This window comes from Engystomops pustulosus, chromosome 6, assembly GCF_040894005.1.
Source record: "Engystomops pustulosus chromosome 6, aEngPut4.maternal, whole genome shotgun sequence".
In the NCBI taxonomy this organism is placed as follows: domain Eukaryota; kingdom Metazoa; phylum Chordata; class Amphibia; order Anura; family Leptodactylidae; genus Engystomops; species Engystomops pustulosus.
The window spans coordinates 176,210,088-176,217,496 of record NC_092416.1 but is presented as its reverse complement, the minus strand read 5'-3'; positions in this window follow the sequence as shown (position 1 = coordinate 176,217,496).

The following is a 7,409-nucleotide window of genomic DNA, read 5'->3' as shown; positions in this document are numbered from 1 at the left end:
GCCATGTTCAATCCTCTATTACTTTCAATTTCCTACTTAATTTCATAGTATTTTGATGTTGATGAAGACAACTTGAGAACTTGAGCAACTTGATTATGACTTGGTCCATGTCCAACTCAGAACTTCCAAATCTACGTTCTTCGTTGGGCGTGGTCAAACCTCTATTATTTTCAATTTTCAATTTCCTACTTCGTTTCATACTATTTTGATGTTGATGAAGACAACTTAACCAACTTGATCATAGCTTGGTCCATGTCCTACTGAGAACTTCGAAGTCTCCTCTCTTCATTGGCCGTGTTCAAACCTCTATTATTTTCAATGTCCTACTTCATTTCATAGTATTTTGATGTTGATGAAGACAACTTGACCAACTTGATTATAACTAAGTCCATGCCCTACTTAGAACTTCGAAGTCTACGTGCTTCTTGGCCGTGTTCAAACCTCTATTATTTTCATTCTTCAGGCAATTTGGGATATATCCAAGATTCCCTGTTGTTTGACAATTATTAGAGATGCAAATATGACCATCGAAGACCAAAGACCTCATGTTCTCAGCAGGACATGGTCCAAGTTACTAAAGCCTAAAAATACTCTTTCTCAGGACCACTTATGGTCCACAATCAATGGTTATAGACTTGAGACATCTGTTTGGAAATAATGAGTAATTTTTGGGGGATCTGCAGTTTGGTTTTTATATTGGTTCTACCCATCCACCTAGATTCTGGATCATCCAGAATCTGAACCTTAACATGATGGACTTATCTTGGCAGATAAGGAAGATGGTTACCGATGCAAGGATTTTACAGATTAAGGAAAGTATAATTAAAAATGTTATCCAAAAATCCTAACCAAAAACAGTCCATCCTTCATCCATCACCACTTGGTTTCGTGAGCTTTCACTGCTGGTCTTAACTTCTTAGTTGGTTTCAACTCAGACCACTAGATACTAGACAACTTGGATATTCCATCTAACTTCTAAATAGCCCTTGTGTGTACTTACCTCTTTACTTCCCTAGACCACCAATGATTCATTTATTGGTCTATACCACATTCCTAGACCACCAAAAAACTTTTATGCTAACCTTTATACTGCCCTAGACCACCAGGAATTTTGTATAATTGCTGCCCTTGTCACCATCCAAGTCCATTAATAATACTCAATATTACAGACTCACAAACTTACTAGAATTTGCTCCCCTCTTATAGGGACTCACCAAGGGTGACACAAGAGCTTACAGTCTATAAGGATGAGGGGGTGACACAAGAGCTTACAGTCTATGAGGATGAGAAGGTGACACAAGAGCTTACAGTCTATGAGGATGAGGGGGTGACACAAGAGCTTACAGTCTATGAGGATGAGGGGGTGACACAAGAGCTTACAGTCTATGAGGATGAGAGGGTGACACAAGAGCTTACAGTCTATGAGGATGAGGAGGTGACACAAGAGCTTACAGTCTATGAGGATGAGGGGGTGACACAAGAGCTTACAGTCTGTGCCGATGAGGGGGTGACACAAGAGCTTACAGTCTATGAGGATGAGGGGGTGACACAAGAGCTTACAGTCTATGAGGATGAGGGGGTGACACAAGAGCTTACAGTCTATGAGGATGAGAGGGTGACACAAGAGCTTACAGTCTATGAGGATGAGGAGGTGACACAAGAGCTTACAGTCTATGAGGATGAGGAGTGACACAAGAGCTTACAGTCTATGAGGATGAGGAGGTGACACAAGAGCTTACAGTGTATGAGGATGAGGGGGTGACACAAGAGCTTACAGTCTATGAGGATGAGGAGGTGACACAAGAGCTTACAGTCTATGAGGATGAGGAGGTGACACAAGAGCTTACAGTGTATGAGGATGAGGGGGTGACACAAGAGCTTACAGTCTATGAGGATGAGGAGGTGACACAAGAGCTTACAGTCTATGAAGATGAGGGGGTGACACAAGAGCTTACAGTCTATGAGGATGAGGGGGTGACACAAGAGCTTACAGTCTATGAGGATGAGGGGGTGACACAAGAGCTTATAATCTATGAGGATGAGCGGGTGACACAAGAGCTTACAGTCTATGAGGATGAGGGGGTGACACAAGAGCTTACAGTCTATGAGGATGAGGGAGTGACACAAGAGCTTACAGTCTATGAGGATGAGGGGGGGCACAAGAGCTTACAGTCTATGAGGATGAGGGGGGTGACACAAGAGCTTACAGTCTATGAGGATGAGGAGGTGACACAAGAGCTTACAGTCTATGAGGATGAAGGGGTGACACAAGAGCTTACAGTCTATGAGGATGAGGGGTGACACAAGAGCTTACAGTCTATGAGGATGAAGGGGTGACACAAGAGCTTACAGTCTATGAGGATGAAGGGGTGACACAAGAGCTTACAGTCTATGAGGATGAAGGGGTGACACAAGAGCTTACAGTCTATGAGGATGAGGGGTGACACAAGAGCTTACAGTCTATGGGGATGAAGGGGTGACACAAGAGCTTACAGTCTATGAGGATGAGGGGTGACACAAGAGCTTACAGTCTATGAGGATGAGGGGTGACACAAGAGCTTACAGTCTATGAGGATGAAGGGGTGACACAAGAACTTACAGTCTATGAGGATGAGGGGTGACACAAGAGCTTACAGTCTATGAGGATGAAGGGGTGACACAAGAGCTTACAGTCTATGGGGATGAGGGGTGACACAAGAGCTTACAGTCTATGAGGATGAAGGGGTGACAAGAGAGCTTACAGTCTATGAGGATGAGGGGGTGACACAAGAGATTACAGTCTATGAGGATGAGGGGTGATACAAGAGCTTACAGTCTATGAGGATGAGGGGGTGACACAAGAGCTTACAGTCTATGAGGATGAGGGGGTGATATAAGAGCTTACAGTCTATGAGGATGAGGGGGTGACACAAGAGCTTACAGTCTATGAGGATGAGGGGGTGACACAAGAGCTTACAGTCTATGAGGATGAGGGGTGATACAAGAGCTTACAGTCTATGAGGATGAGGGGGTGACACAAGAGCTTACAGTCTATGAGGATGAGGGGGTGACACAAGAGCTTACAATCTATGAGGATGATGGGTTGACACAAGAGCTTACAGTCTATGAGGGTGAGGGGGTGACACAAGAGCTTACAGTCTATGAGGATGAAGGGGTGACAAGAGAGCTTACAGTCTATGAGGATGAGGGGGTGACACAAGAGCTTGCAGTCTATGAGGATAAGGGGGTGACACAAGAGCTTACAGTCTATGAGGATGAGGGGGTGACACAAGAGCTTACACTCTATGAGGATGAGGGGGTGACACAAGAGCTTACAGTCTATGAGGATGAGGGGGTGACACAAGAGCTTACAGTCTATGAGGATGAGGGGGTGACACAAGAGCTTACAGTCTATGAGGATGAGGGGGTGACACAAGAGCTTACAGTCTATGAGGATGAGGGGGTGACACAAGAGCTTACAGTCTATGAGGATGGATTTCCTTGTAGGGTGAATATAATAGTTTTTCCACACTAAAATATCCAAAATGGTTCCAAAAAGTTTCAAAAAAGTTGCCTAATCCACTAGTCGGCGGTGGTAAGTGATGGGCTGTCACACTCCATAGCGGCCGCCTCAGACTTATCTCCCCCTCCGCGTGTGAGTGAGAAGCCGCCTGTCAGGCTGCGCGCGCCACAATATGTTTATATATATTTTTCTTCCTTATTTATAGAAGGTAGAATCCTGGCTCACACATTAGTAAGCGATACGCACCGGGTTTGTTATTTTAATTTCGCTCGCAGGGAATTTAAAACGATTTTTAATGTCTCTGAATAAAATCCACTGTTGCTGAATAATTTATAACTGGCACAGACCGGCCACGGGAATTTTATTTTTTTTCTAATTTAAGTATTTTTAATGTAACGTGGAGGCAAGAATGAGCCCCCTGCGGGAATCGCGTGTCGTGCGCGGCTCAGATTGAATTAGAGGGTTATTATTACACATGAAATGCCTGATAAAAACCTTATAAAATTTACAAATAATTCACTATTATAAATCGTACTTTTTTTTTTTTCGTGGACAGCGCCATTCTTGTCTATTGGCCTTGTCTGGTATTGCAGCTTAGATATCAGTATCTTTTGTCATATTGTTCTGTGAATACATGTTTGGGAGTTGCATGTATTACAGAATAATATAAGAAATTTACGTGGTTTATGTCTGAATTAGAATAAATGCATGAACCCCATTTATACCCATTTTCACCAGAATTTAACCCACTAAACTACCAGCTGCCCTCAGGTCGGGGGATGAAATTTCCTTGGGAGAATTCATTCTTTTATGTGAAATTTCAAGCATTAACCTATTTAAAAAATCACCACAAAAGTCATGTGAAAATGAGCAGAGAAGAGTCATATTTTGCCTGAAATGAGGCTGTGGCGGTCAGACACAGGGGCTCATTTATAAGGGTCCGCGGACCGCATTTTCGTCAGGTTTCCCGGCGATTTCCTTGTCGCGCCACATTTAACAGGGGCTTTTGGCGCACGCAATCGGATTTTGGCGCATCGCCCCCGGCTTTCACGTGACACAAATTGGGGGGCGGGCCGTTGGACGATCCGACGGATTCGGACAAAAGCGTGGGATTTAACATCGCAAATTGTGTCGCAAGACAGTGCACTAACATGCACCGGGAAGAAGAAGGTGAACTCCGGCGGACCTGTGCGGGGAAGCAACACATGCAGGATATCGGACGCACAATCTTCGTGAATCGCGCCAAACTTCATCTTAATTGGACCGTCCGGATCGGTATCGCGCAGGTACCGGATAAGTGAATGTGCCCCATAGTGTCATTTCAGATGCCCCTATCTTCATTTCTATAGCACCAAGAAACATGTTACTGGGGTCAAATTATTTATAAGAATCTCTTCTTTTTAGATATTGTGGTTCTTTGATCTATAGAAGCGGAGATACAGTCAATTAAATTGAAAAGTGGGAATCAAATTTTAATCATCAGTGTACATTTTCAACTATTGACTGTTTCTTTGGTTCTGTAGCTCACAAGCATGATTGATTCTGAAGGATGAAATTCTTATCTTTAATATGACACCAGCTGCATGTTTCTAGGTGCAATAGAACCAAAGATAGAGGAGTCTGAAGAGACCTTCCCCCTGCAGCCTCAAAACTTGACTCGTCTCAGCTAAATATGACTCTTCTTTGCTCTTTGTCACATTGGCTTTGGAGGCAATTTTTTATACAATAAGAGCGGATTCCTGAAAGAACATATCATCTATTTTGGAAAACATGAAAACGCATCCTAATCCTCTTCATTTTTTGGGTCAGTACAATCACAGAGATACCAAATTGATGCTGATTCTCTTTTGTTCTAATACATTTAAAAAATAAAAATAAATATTTTTTTTTTCCTCATTCTCCATTTACAATTCGGAGCACAGAGGTGTAAGGTTTTGTTTTTTGCCGGAGGAGATGAAGTTTTAATCGATACAATTTTGTGAGCTGAACGAATGCAACAATAACTGCAACATTAGAAACCATAACAACACAATTTTTATACAATTTGCAATAACAATGCACTCACACTTCTAGGGGTGCACATTATATTAGTAAGGGGTACTACAGTTTGTCATGTTGTAATTTTGCCACATATCCCAATGCCGGATCACAGACTCTGGGTCTTCTGATCATCCTGTGTTGATGTCCTGATGTATAAGAGTCTTTGTGGGGTCCTTTAATCTTATCTCTGTTAGTTTTGGCTTGTTTTTGTTTTTTTGTTTTTCCATCTGCTACTTCGGTCATTTATCATTCTCACTTTTTCCTTGTGTTAAATGTTTGTTTTTTTTTCAGATTTGTCTCAAAAATGTCTCACAAATGTCTCAAATCACTTCTTTTCATTTTCTAAATTTTCTTAAAGGAAACCTACCACTACAGATCTACCTATTTAGTGCATCTAAAGTATGTAAGGATAGCCCTTTTTTTAGGGATAATCCTTTACTCCCCTCTAACTTTTCTAATCTTTCATCAGGGTAATATGCAAATTTTTTTAAAGAGGCTACTGGGGCATGGAGTAGCCGGAGCTGAGGCTACATGGTGCGGCTACTCCACACCCCAGAAGCCTCTTTGATCCTCTTACCCAGACATCTTCAGTGTGCCGCTACAAGGAGCTGAGTTCACTCATCCGCGAGTTTTGCGCATGCGCAGTAGCTCCAGCTTTGGAGCAGAGATTGCGCAGCCACTGACCTGAGTTGTGCGCATGCACAGAACTCCGGCTTTACAGATACAGAAGGGGGTCATTTACTAAGGGCCCGATTCGCGTTTTCCCGATGTGTTACCCGAATATTTCCGATTTGTGCCGATTTCCCCTGAATTGCCCCGGGATTTTGGCGCACGCGATCGGATTGTGGCGCATCGGCGCTGGCATGCACGCGATGGAAATCGGGGGGCGTGGCCGAATGAAAACCCAACGGATTCGGAAGAACCTTCGCATTTAAAAAAAATTCTGTCGCGGAGCTTGCACTTAACTTCACTCAGCCCGGCTCGGTGAACTCCAGTGCGTTCCGATGCTTTTCAGCGCAGCAGCGCCACCTGGTGGACGGCGGAGGAACTACCTTAATAAATCCCGGCCGGACCCGAATCCAGCGCAGAGAACGCGCAGCTGGATCGCGAACGGACCGGGTAAGTAAATCTGCCCCAGAGTGTGTGCAGCTCCCTGTAGCTGAGCGCTGAAGATGTCTGGTAGGATGATCATAGACTCTACTGGGGCGTGGAGTAGCAGCGCCGTGTAGCCTCAGCTCCGGCTACTCCACGCCCCAGAAGCCTCTTCAGAAAATTTGCATATTACCCTGATTAAAGATTAGAAAACATAAAGGGGAATAAAGGATTAGCCCTAATAAGGGCCATACTTACGTACGTTAGATGCACCTACCACCGGATCTACCTTAATAGGTACAACCGTAGTGGTAGGTTTCCTATAAGTAGGGTTTCGTCTGGAGCTTTTTGAGCCAAAAAATGTATCTTTGAAAAGATAAATACACTAATGTCTGACCGTCTTCAGCGGGCATTTCAAAAAGTCCCCAAAAAGGCGCAAAAATTGCAATCCGCCATAAAAAGTCCCAAAAAAGGAAGAAAAATAAAGATAAATGACCCCCTTTGTATATCCACCAATGTTTGCTGCATTCCCAGGATTTACTATTCTGGTGATGTGATACACGGGCTCATTAGTTTTCCGTAGCTGCAGCCGTTGTGTCCAGACCCCCTTCCCCTGCAATGTTCGGGGTCACTTTTCTCCATATGTTCTATGAGTCCCCAGCTGGGATAGTTCTTATTAAATACTTCCCCAGTGCTGCCCCCGCCTGCCTTCCTATGGAGCACCTTTGCAGACTGAGTTGATTTGTACTGAGGCATCTCATTACCGCATCTTCTG